We start from the raw sequence: 12,580 nt of genomic DNA, 5'->3' as shown, positions 1-12,580 counted from the left end.
CTGCTTCTTCACAAAGTACAGCTTTAACTCTGCTTTGTTCCTCCTGCCTTCGGCATAAAAATTATTAAAATACTTAATCATACAATTATTCCTGCCTCTGGAAAGCACCCAATCCAGAGCAAAGCCCTGCTTCCTTAAGTCCTCCCCCAAATCATCTTGCCCAAGCTCAAACTCCATAATAGATCCTTTATGGCACCCTATTACTGAGATGCCCCACTGACTCTATGGTTTACTATCTCTCATTACAATGAGCCAATAAACCCTACTTTGATCGATTATAGTCTTTGACTGACAGACATTGACGCATGTTACGTATGGCTATACCAAATCATACTTTTAAATTATAATACAGCCCAAAGCTTTAGAAACATTTAAAAATATATTTTTATTGATTTCAGAGAGGAAAGGAGAGGGAGAGAGAGATAGCAACATCAATGATGAGAGAGAATCATTGATTGGCTGTTTCCTGCACGCCCCCTACTGGGGATTAAGCCTGCAACCATAACCTCCTGGTTCATAGGTTGACTGACATTCAACCACTGAATCATGCTGGCTGGGTTAGCATAAGTATTTTAAAATAATTTAAGATCATTTTGCTGCTTTGTTCAATACATGGCTCATAGTTAACTTAGCTTGATACAATTTGTATTTTCTTGAGCTGAAATTTAAGAGTATTTTCAGTATCTAAACATGGAGCTTTTGCCTACAGCCTTTAAATTCTTAGATATAGTACAATTTTCTTTGCTCTCCTCTTTATCAGATACCTCAGGGTGGGAGTCTGCTTGGTGGGTTCATGGAATAGCAGGCAGCCATTGTGCTGGAGCTCATTGAATGACGGTAAGAGTGGTAAGAGATGTAGTCAGGTATGTGAGGCTGGATAACAGATATTGTTTTTGTTGTTGTTTTATATTTTTAATATTTTTATTGGTTTCAGAGAGGAAGGGAGAGGGAGGGAGAGAGAGAGATCATTGATCAGCTGCCTCCTGCATGCCCCACACTGGGGATCGAGCCCACAACCCTGGCATGTGCCCTTGACCAGAATCAAACCTGGGATCCTTCAGTCTGCAGGCCGACACTCTATCCACTGAGCCAAACCAGCTAGGGCAGGATATTGGGTTTTATTCTAAGAAGAAACCTTATGGAAAATTGAGAGGAAGGAGTAACGGGATCTGATCCACATTTTCAAAGAATCACTCTGATCGCTTCCCGGACTTTTGGCTAAGACCAAGTGTAGTATCTGTTCTTATCAGTTTAATATATGACACGTCCTCTATCTGAGGACAATATATTAAATGGATTTTTGGAGCATGGAGATGGAATAGGAGCTTGCTCCGTCCACTCCATGCATCGACCCAGTATTGCAGTACCTCTGGGAACGGTGCACACACACACAAAAGAATCACTCTGGCTGCGTGGTGGAAAACAAATTATAGGGGCCAAAGTGGAAGTAAGAAGACTTGTTAGAAGGCATTTGCAGGAGCTCAGGGTGCAAAATGACAAAGGATGGTAGCAGTAAATGTGGTGAAAACTTGTCAGATTCCAAATGCATTTTGCTGAGGGAATTGGATGTGAATTATAAAAGAAAGAGAAGAGTGAAGGATGACTCTGAAGTATTCAGTCTGAGCAACTGGGTGAATGCAATGTCATTTACAGATACAGGAAACTCTAGGAGAGGTTTTCTGGGCGGAGGGTAGGGTTGTGGTGGAGAGGGGGATGACCCAGAGTTCACTTTAGACATGTTAAGTTTGAGATGACTGTTAAGCAAGTAGAAATGTTGGGCAGGCAGGTGAAACTACATGTCTGAAGTTTAGAAAAAAAGTCAGGACTGGAAGCATAAATATACAAATATTCAGTATATAGATTGTATGTATATATATTTATTATATTATGGAAAAATTTTAAGAGTATACAAAACTAGAGATAATAATGTAATGAAGCTGAAACCGGTTTGGCTCAGTGGATAGAGCGTCGGCCTGCTGACTGAGAGGTCCCGGGTTCGATTCCGGTCAAGGGCATGTACCTGAGTTGCGGGCACATCCCTGGTGGGGGATGTGCAGGAGGCGGCTGGTCGATGTTTCTCTCTAATAGATGTTTCTGACTCTCTGTCTCTCTCCCTTCCTCTCTGTGAAAAATCAATAAAAATATATTTAAAAAAATAATGTAATGAATATTCATGTGCCCATTACTTAGCTTAATCAATTACTAATATTTTGTTAGTCTTGTCCCATCTTCTCTCACTATGCCCCGGTTGGAGTAGTTTAAAACAGATTATGTATATTTACTGTTTTCCCTGTAAAAACTTTCATTTGTAATACATTGTTTTTAAAGTTATTGGACCAGATGATATCACCCAGGGAGTGTGTATAAATAGAGAAGAAGTGGGAGGACTGATTCATGACACTCCACCTTTAGATGTTAGGGACAGGAGGAGGAATCAGCTGACGGGACTGAGGAGGAGCAGCAAGTGAGATAGGAGGAAAGATGTGATGAGTGTGGGGTCTTGGGAGCCAAGTGAAAAATAGAGGGAATGGTCAAGTGCCAAATGCTGTTGAGAAACAAAGAAAGACGAGGACTGAAAAATAACCACTAGTGAGCTTTTATTTTTTAATTGAATTTATTGGGTGACACTGGTTAATAAAATTATAGGTTTCAGCGCTAGCTGGTTTGGCTCAGTGGACAGTGTTGGCCTGTAGACTAAAGGATCCTGGGTTTGATTCTGGTCAAGGGCACATGCCCGCGTTGCGGGCTTGATCCCCAATAGGGAGTGTGCAGGAGGCAGCAGATCAATGATTATCTCTCATCATTGATGTTTCTATCTCTCTCTTCCTTCCTATCTGAAATCAATAAAAAATATATTTTAAAAAATGATAGGTTTCAGGGGGTACAATTCTGTAATACCTCATCTGTATATTATATTGTGTGTTTACCATCCCAAGTGAAGTCTCCTTCCATCACCATTTATCCCCCTTACCCTCACCACTAGTGGTCTTGATGAGAGCTATACGAGTGGAGTTATATGCAGAAGAGCTTGATTAAAATGAGCTCAAGAGAAAATGAGAGGAGAGGCAATAGGGACTCCAAGGACACACAACTTTATAAGAAATCTTTTTTTTTTTTCTGTAAAGAGGACCTGGGAAATAGGGTAATAACCAGAGGAAGATGTAAAGTTCAAGAGAGGTACAATTTTAAGATAAATTACAGCATGCTTGTGAGCTCATGGAAACAATCAAGTAGAGGGGGAAATTCTGATGATGTAGAAGAGGGAATAATTTAATGAGCTAAGTCCTGGAGTAGGTAAGAGAAAGTGGGATCTAGGTTTTATATCATTCGTTTCAGTAGCTATAGGAAATTCTGAAGACCCAGGCCTTACCTCTGTGGGTCAGGTCCTAGGGCAGAGGCATAACCACACCCCCTCCTTATCAGCACTAGTTCCAAGGAATAAATATCTTTGCCCCGAGGAAGGTGGGGACTTATTGAAATAAATGGGATCCTCTATCAGTAAGCGGAGTCATTTGGATATGTCTTATCCATTGTGGAGTCTACATCTATCCAGTGGCTCTCACGGAAAGTAGTTCCTGTGCCTAGCCCCAGCTATACAATGATAGGTCCAGGTTGGAACACAATCCAACCATATCTTTTTAAGGAATGTCAAGCTTTGCCGGAAGTTCTAATGTCAAGTTTCAGCATAGCTCTGAAAACAAAAATTTCAGTTATGTGAAATAATAAATTCCTTTTTCAAAATGCTTATTTGAGTTGAATTTTCTATTACTTGCAACCAAAAGCATCCTACTTGAAGCACAAAGAAAGGCACCATTTTCTACTAGATCATGCATTTATTAAACACTAGAGGCCTAGTGCATGAAATTGGTGCATGGGTCGGGTCCCTAGCAGCTGCCGGCCAGGGCCTTCCTTCATTCCATGCTGCCCCCTGGTGGTCAGCGCACATCATAGCAAGTGATTGAACTCCCAAGGGGGACAGTTTGCATATTAGGCTTTTATATATATACTAGAGGCCCGGTGCACAAAAATTTGTGCACTCGGGGGGGAAGGGGGGGTCCCTCAGCCCGGCCTGTGCCCTCTCGAAGTCTGGGACCCCTCGGGAGATAACGACCTGCTGGCTTAGGCCTGCTCTTGGGTGGCAGAGGGCAGGCCCAATCCCTAAGTGCAGCCCCTGGTCGGGCTCAGAGCAGGGCTGATTGGGGAGTTGGGGCGCCGCCCCGTCATGCACAGAGCAGGGCGGATCTGGAGGTTGCGATGCCACCCTCAGTCACGCTCAGGGTAGGGCTGATTGGGGGGTTGGGGCACCGCCCCCTGTCACACTTAAGGCAGGGTCGATGGGGAGGTTGTGGTGCCACCCCCTGTCACGCACAGAGCAGGGCCAATCAGGAGGTTGGGGCGCTGCCCCCTGTCACTCACAGAGCAGGGCCAATCAGGGGGTTGGGGCACTGCCCCCCCCTTGACCCCCCCCCCCCCCGTCACGCACAGAGCAGGGTCCATCAGGGGGTTGGGGAACTCCCCCCTGTCACGCACAGAGCAGGGCCCATCAGGGGGTTGGGGAGCTCCTCCCTGTCACGCACAGAGTAGGGCCAATAGGGGAGTTGGGGCACCGCCCCCTGTCACACACAGAGCAGGGCGGATCAGGGGGTTTGGGCACCACCACTGTCACACTCAGGGCAGGGCCGATGGGGAGGTTATGGCTCTACCCTGTCACACACAGAGCAGGGCCCGTGGAGGGGGGGGGGGGGGGTTTGGGCGCCGCACCCTGTCACACACAGAGCAGGGCCGATCAGGAGGTTGGGGCTCCACCCCCTGTCACACACAGAGCCGCAGGGCGATCAGGGGGTTTGGGCGCTGCCCCCTGTCACGCTGATCTGGTGCCAGGAGGCCTCACTGCTCCGCTGATCCCGGTGCTGGGAGGCATATTACCCTTTTACTATATAGGATAGAGGCCTGGGGGCCGGCTGGTTTTCCCTGAAGGGTGTCCTGGATCAGGGTGGGGGTCCCCACTGGGGTGCCTGGCCAGCCTGGATGAGGAGATGATGGCTGTTTGCATCTGGTCACACACCCTTCAGGGTGGGGGTCCCCACTGGGGTGCCTGGCCAGTCTGGGTGAGGGGCTGAGGGCTGCTTTCAGGCTGGCGGTTTTGACTGCTTTCAGGCTGGCGGGAAGCTCCCAACCACTCCTTTTTTTCTTTTTTTTTTTCTTCTGGGCCAGCTTTAGCTCTGGCTCTAGCTCTGAGGCTTCCACTGCTGGTTTGTTTGCCGTTCTATAATCGAAACAATGTATAACTCCAGCTCTGAGATCCCAGCCGGCTATATTTGTTAGAATGTTTCAAACTGCCAGCTCAGAGGCCTGCAAGTCAGGCGGGGAACGTTGCAGTCTGCAGTCACTGGAGCAAGGAAGCCTCCCTGCTCGCTTCAGTGCATGGCTGCCGGCCGCCATCTTGGCTGACAGTTAATTTGCATAAGGATACGCTGATTAGCCAATGGGAAGGGTAGCGGTCGTACGCCAATTACCATGTTTCTCTTTTATTAGTGTAGACTAGAGGCCCGGTGCACAAAAATTTGTGCACTCGGGGGGGAAGGGGGGGTCCCTCAGCCCGTCCTGTGCCCTCTCGCAGTCTGGGACCCCTCGGGAGATAACGACCTGCTGGCTTAGGCCTGCCCCCGGGTGGCAGAGGGCAGGCCCAATCCCTAGGTGCAGTCCCTGGTCACGCTCAGGGTAGGGCCGATTGGGAGTTGGGGCATCGCCCCCTGTCACACTCAAGGCAGGGTTGATGGGGAGGTTGCGGTGCCACCCACTGTCACACACAGAGCAGGGCCAATCAGGGGGTTGGGGCGCTGCCCCCTGTCACGCACAGAGCAGGGCCCATCAAGGGGGTTGGGGTTCCGTACCCTGTCACGCACAGAGCAGGGCCCATCAGGGGGGTTGGGGCTCTGTACCCTGTCACGCACAGAGCAGGGCCCATCAGGGGGTTGGGGAGCTCCCCCCTGTCATGCACAGAGCAGGGCCCATTAGGAGGTTGGGGAGCTCCCCCCTGTCACGCACAGAGTAGGGCTGATGGGGGAGTTAGGGCACTGCCCCCTGTCACACACAGAGCAGGGCGGATCAGGGGGTTGGGACGCCGCCCCCTGTCACACACAGAGCAGGGCAGATCAGGGGGTTGGGATGCCGCACCCTGTCACACACAGAGCCGCAGGGCGATCAGGGGGTTTGGGCACTGCCCCCTGTCACGCTGACCCGGTGCCAGGAGGCCTCCTGGCTCCGCTGATCCCGGTGCTGGGAGGCATATTACCCTTTTACTATATAGGATAGAGGCCTGGGGGCCGGCTGGTTTTCCCTGAAGGGTGTCCTGGATCAGGGTGGGGGTCCCCACTGGGGTGCCTGGCCAGTCTGGGTGAGGGGCTGAGGGCTGCCTTCAGGCTGGTGATTGACCGAATCTCCCAACCGCTCCTTTTTTTCTTTTTTTTTTTTTCTTCTGGGCCAGCTTTAGCTCTGGCTCTAGCTCTGAGGCCTCTGCTGCTGGTTTGTTTGCGTTCTATAATCGAAACAATGTATAACTTCAGCTCTGAGATCCCGGCCGGCTATATTTGTTACAAAGTTTCAAACTGTCGGAGAGTTGGAGTCTGCAGTCCCTGCAGCAAGCAAGCCTCCTGTTAGCTTCCAGCTGCCTGGCTGCCGGCCGCCATCTTGGCTGACAGTTAATTTGCATAAGGATACGCTGATTAGCCAATGGGAAGGGTAGCGGTCGTACGCCAATTACCATGTTTCTCTTTTATTAATGTAGACTAGAGGCCCGGTGCACAAAAATTTGTGCACTCGGGGGTGAGGGTGAGGGGTGGGGCCAGACCCCTCAGCCCGACCTGCATCCCTGTCATGTTCCGGGACCCCGGCCACTCCTGGCCTAAGCACAGGCCTACAGGCTCGGGCGGCCTGGCTCCCGAGGCCCCATTTTATCAAGAGAACAAAGTCGGCATTAGTTACAGCCCTCACTGAACCCAGTACACTGCATCTGTGCATACAACTGCCTCGTTCATGTGCCTGCTTCGCCCTACTGAATTACTAACATCTTGAGGACATAGCTCTGTCTTATCCTGCTTCAACTTCAGTGCCTGGCCTGGTGCCAGGGACCTGAGAGGGTTTGCTGAGTGAGTGAATGAGTGAATGAATGAGTGAGTGAATGAGTGAATGAATGAGCAAGTAAGTGAATGAGCAAGCAGCTACCGGTCGGGATAGTTCACACTCCGCTTTGGGCTGCCTGACGCAAACCTGCTCTCAGCGGCCCATCGCCCCTCTCCTGGCTGCGTAGTTCGCACTCAGCTCTGGGCTGCCTGACAAAAACCCTGGGCAGTTCCCGCCCTCCTCCCAGGAGCCCCACTCCCCTCTCCCAGCTGCATAGTTTGTGCAGGGCAAAGGCGGCCCAGGTGTGCGTGTTGGCAGATCCGTGCATTAGCACCTGCCAACCCGGGATCCCCGAGGGAGGGCCGTTTGTGGGCGCAGCTGGTGGCAGATCGGTGCATTAGCACCTACCAGCCACGGATCCCCGCAGGAGGGCTGTTTGTGGGCATAGCCAGTGGCGGATCGGTGCATTAGCACCCACCAACCCGGGATCCCCATGGGAAGGCCGTTTGTGGGCGCAGCCGGTGGCTGATCGGTGCATTAGCACCAGCCAGCCACGAATCCCATGGGAGGGCCGTTTATGGGTGTGGCCAGTGGCTGATCGGTGCATTAGCACCAGCCAGCCACGAATCCCACGGGAGGGCTGTTTATGGGTGTGGCCAGTGGCTGATCGGTGCATTAGCACCTGCCAGCCACGGATCCCCAGGAGAGGGCCGGTCGTGGGCTTGGCCAGTGGTGGATCCGTGCATTAGCACCCACCAACCCGGGATCCCCACGGCAAGGCCGTTTGTGGGTGCAGCCGGTGGCTGATCGGTGCATTAGCACCAGCCAGCCAGGGATCCCCGGGGGAGGGCCATTTGTGGGCGTGTCCAGTGGTGGATCGCTGTGGTCTCACTGTGTAGCCCTGGGTCGGGTCCCATATGGGCTGCTTGCCGCCCGGGTCGTAGGTAGCAGGCCCGAATGGCCGGCGGGATGGTGCTGTCCTGCCCTGCCTGTAGTATGCAAATTAGCTGCCATCTTTGTTGGTGGTTAACCACCATCTTGGTTGGCAGTTAATTTGCATGTCACCCTGATTAGCCAATGGGAAGCATGTCGGAGGTACAGTTAATTACCATGTTTGTCTATTGTTAGATAGGATATAGATGTTTATCATGTATAAATTCTATGTCAAGCTTGTGCTGTGCACTAGGAATACAGTGGCAAACAAAGAAGATTATGTTCTCCCCAGGCACCTTCTCCTTAAAGGGCTCTTGGATCCTTTATTCTCTGCTGTAAGCCTCAGTGATTCAACCTTTCCTCTCTCTTCTCAGAGCTGCCACCTTCTGCCTTCACCATGTGGGACCTTCTTGAAACAATTTCATGTCAAAGCACGTTTGTCTTCCCAGCTCTCCTTGTCTTGGTCATTGTGTCAGTTGGGAATCAATCAGGGAAAAAGAAACCACTCTAGATATTTCAAGCAGGAAGGAATTTATTTCAGTTTTACCAGCCCATTAGAAGGGCTGGAGGATTGAGGGTCAGGGAAAGTCATCCTTTGCTCTCAGACTTGTCATTAGTTTTCAGAGTTAGAAGTGTTTAGGAATTGCAATGATTGCTGCCACATGCAACACTAAGGTGAAGAATTTGTAGGGAAACACTTGATGGCCACTGCAAAAACTCTTGTCTTTCTGCTGCTGCCCAAGGAGCAAGAATACATGGCTTCTGGCCTAGCCGGTTTTGCTCAGTGAATAGAGTGTCAGCCTGCGGACCAAAGGGTCCTGGGTTTGATGCCGGTCAAGGGCATGTCTTTGGTCGGAGGCTCCTACCTACCGGGGCCCTGGTCAGGGCATGTGCAGGAGGCAATCAATCAATGTGTTTCTCTCACATCAATATTTCTCTCTGTCTTTCCCTCTCTCTTCCACTCTCACTAAAAACCAATGGAAAAATATCCTCGGGTGGGATTAAAAAATAAAATAAATTTTTTTTAAAGCAAAATAATATATGGCTTCTGTTTCTCCTTTGTTTTCATTTGAATGGCTTTCATTGGCTGGCCCTATCCTGAACTCCACTTGTAAAGTGTTTTGGAAAATGTAGATCCCAAATTTCCAGTTCCAGTGATATCGAAGAGTGCAGAAGGGGGTAAATGGAGTGAATTTTCAACAGACAATCTGACACAGTCATCCACCAAAGGGGAAAAAAAACCCAACTATTTTTTACAAGGGTTTGTCTGCTAATCACAGCATAGACTGCTCTCTGAAGATAGTGGGGATTTGCCTGGAGCTGTCTCCTAGAGTTAGCCTAGAGAGAATATTTAGCTTCATAAAATGCAGGTCAGACTTACAGAGAAGGAAGGAAGGTGGGAACAGCAGCTTCACTCAGGCAAAGTACACTCCACCCTCATGAAGAGGTCAGTATAGAAGTCACCAGATTGCCTGCCTACTTCCCATGCATCCTACAGAGAACCCTGCCTGGTGATGTGATATACGCACCTCCCACCCACACAGACCATTTTAAGGGATAGACCTATTGGGAAAACACATCAGAGGAAACTCAGGCTAACTTTCTATACAGTAATATGTGTGGGCAACCAGGCATTCAAAGGGAGAAAAAAAATATCAAAACAAGCAAGCAAACAAAACAGTTTTCTATAAAGGAATGAGACTTACCATCTTTAGCAATAAATGTCTTCAAAGTTGTGAAGGAAGTATTTGAACCTAGAATTGTTAAAGAGAAATACAGCCAGACACTAGCTAAAGGCAGTAAAGACATTTTATTATTCAGTCTGGGAGAGAAATTTCAGCAAAACTGAGCTCAATTCCAAAGACAGCTGGGTATTTATAGGCAAAAAACAGTGGGAAGGGGTCAATGAATGGACAATTACTAAGAGGAGACATTAAGGGTAGGGGATTCTTTTTTTTAAAAAAATATTTTTATTGATTTCAGAGAGGAAGGGAGAGGGGAGAGAGAGATAGAAATATCAGTGATGAAAGAGAATCATTGATTGGCTGCCTCCTGCACAACCCCTACTAGGGATGGAGCTGGCAACCCCGGGCATGTGCCCTTGATCGGAATCAAACCTGAGACCCTTCAGTCCACAGGCTGATGCTCTATCCACTGAGCCAAACCAGCTAGGGCAAGGGTAGGGAATTCTTGATAAACTTGTCTAATAGGTTTCTTGTTAAAAGCAGGCCAAATACTTAGACATCAAGGGTGGGTAATGAGAAACTTGATCAGATATCAAGAATGGGGGTAATTCTTGCTAAACTCATTTAGCAGGATTCTTGCTAAAACTGGGCCAGGCAGCTGAGGACAGAGCTTAAGGATGATGAATAGTCAAAAGGAAGGCTCAGGGAAGCAGTCTAAAATTTGGACAAGGAGAGAGCCTTTGTCAGAATAATATACCTAGTCAAACTGCTAACTAAGTCTGAGGGCAAAATAGGAAACATGCAAGAACTCAAAATGTTTAACACCGTATACTCTATGTGAAAAAATTACTCATAGATATACTTTAGCAAATGAAAACGTAATCTAATAAAGAGGACCATATGGGATATAAACAATAGAGGAATAAGACCAGACAAAGTGAAAAAAGTTTGGAAAAACATTAAAGATCTGTAAGATAAGCTTTTTAAAAAATCCTCACCTGAGGATATGTTTTTACCCTGACTGGGAGATGAACCCGCAGCCTTTTGGTGTACGGAGATTTCCTTTTGAGTTACAAAATTTTAATGGCATAGAAATATGTTTCTATCTCTAAGGGTATAATCATACTGCATGGTTCTACAGTTAATATTTATAAAATTATAATATGGTGAATGTTAGTTTTTGGTTTTTAATTTTTAGTCAATCTATATACAAATTAATTTTGTATTTAGTTTGGTCACAAAATAATATAAATGTCACAAATATTTACAACAATTAAAAATTTAGAGGTGGAGAGAAGTGAAAAGAAGATAAACTTTAATTTGTCTTTTACTGTGGAAAGATACAGGTTAAAATTAGTAAACCAATAAATAATTATACTGATTAAAGATATTATGATAGGTGCTTTCTTTTTCTTTTCTTTTTAAAATATATGTTTATTTACTTCAGAGAGGAAGGGAGATAGAAACGTCAATGATGAGAGAGAATCATCAATCAGCTGCCTCCTGCACCCCCCCCCCCCCACCCACTGGGGACCGATCCCACAACCCACGTATGTGCCCCTGACCAGAATCCAACCCAGGACCCTACAGTCCACAGGCCAACACTCTATCCACTGAGCCAAACCAGTTAGGTGTGCTTTTTTCCCCTGTGCCTTTCCCTTCCGCTCTTGCCCTACAGGCATGCTTCTCCTAAATTCTAAGGGATCCCACAAAACTTGCAACCAGGGGAGTGTTAGACAGCTGTCCCATGCCAACTCCCTAAATCTGTCCCCAAGGCCCTCTTTTCTCTGACTCTCCAGGGAGCTGACAGCAGCCCCACCTTGGTCACGTCTTTTACTATAACATTTCTAGAGAGTCAAAGCTGCCTGCCTAGCTAGGTCTCTCCTGTGCTTCTTCTATCCTAGGCCCTTTCTTGTTTCATTTTCCCTAGCTTTAATAAACGTACTCTCACAATAAAAAAAGAAATTGTGATAAACATCAGGAAAACTAAACAGCATAAATTGTTAACAGAATTGCCTCTAGGAAGTGAGACTTGGTAAGAAATGGGGAGGAAGAGAGACTTTACCTTCTCTTTTATGCCCTTCTTAAAATTTAAACATTTATGTGTTTAGATTAGCTGAGAGCCTGTCTGCGCTTCAGCTAATGTATAAGCCAGATGTACATAGGTTTGCTTGCTCCTACCACCGCTTCTGCGCTCACCAGCCGTCATAGTGACCAGTCGATTTGCATATTAGCCTTTTATTATATAGGATATATAGTAAAAATGTTCAAAAGTTGTCACAGTGTTATAAAAAATGATATTCTTTTCCACTGGGCAAGAAGATGAAACTTTTTCTCAAAAGTTTAATGTAGATGGCATATCTAATATAACGTTTTCACTTTCAATATCATTTTTATAGCTCCCAATAGTTAACAAACCAAGAAACCTTGGTACTACTTTTATTCATTGCTGCCATCAGGTAATGGTATTGATATAGGCACCTCTCACTGACACCAGAGAGGTGTTACTGGACAGGACAGCCCCTGAGTCAGTGGAGAGGTCTGTTCCCAGTCTCGGTCCTTGTCTTCTCATATAAATGAATTTATACCAGAGACCTTGACTGTGAAAAGCCAATTTACTAAAGTCATTAAAGCATGCACCTTTACCAAAAAAGCAAAGCAAGCAACCCTATGTACATCTCGCTTATACATTAGCTCAGTGGTTCTCAACTTGTGGGTCAAGACCCCTTTGGCGGCCGAACGACCCTTTCACAGGGGTCGCCCAAAACCATCCTGCATATCAGATATTTACATTACGATTCATAACAGTAGCAACATTACAGTTATGAAGTAGCAACGAA

General features: G+C 47.4%; 1 non-coding gene across 1 annotated transcript; it reads left to right on the top strand.

Moving 5' to 3' along the window:
* Positions 1-1,198: 1,198 nt before the first annotated feature.
* LOC139004679 (U2 spliceosomal RNA) lies at positions 1,199-1,389 on the top strand. The gene has a single exon (XR_011470528.1). It is a non-coding gene; the product is annotated as a U2 spliceosomal RNA (small nuclear RNA).
* The last annotated feature ends 11,191 nt before the right edge of the window (positions 1,390-12,580 follow it).

This window comes from Myotis yumanensis, unplaced genomic scaffold (genome assembly GCF_028538775.1).
Source record: "Myotis yumanensis isolate MYYU_CA2020_CCGP unplaced genomic scaffold, mMyoYum1.0.hap1 SCAF_2, whole genome shotgun sequence".
NCBI classification, from domain to species: domain Eukaryota; kingdom Metazoa; phylum Chordata; class Mammalia; order Chiroptera; family Vespertilionidae; genus Myotis; species Myotis yumanensis.
This window is presented reverse-complemented; position numbering and strand designations above follow the sequence as displayed.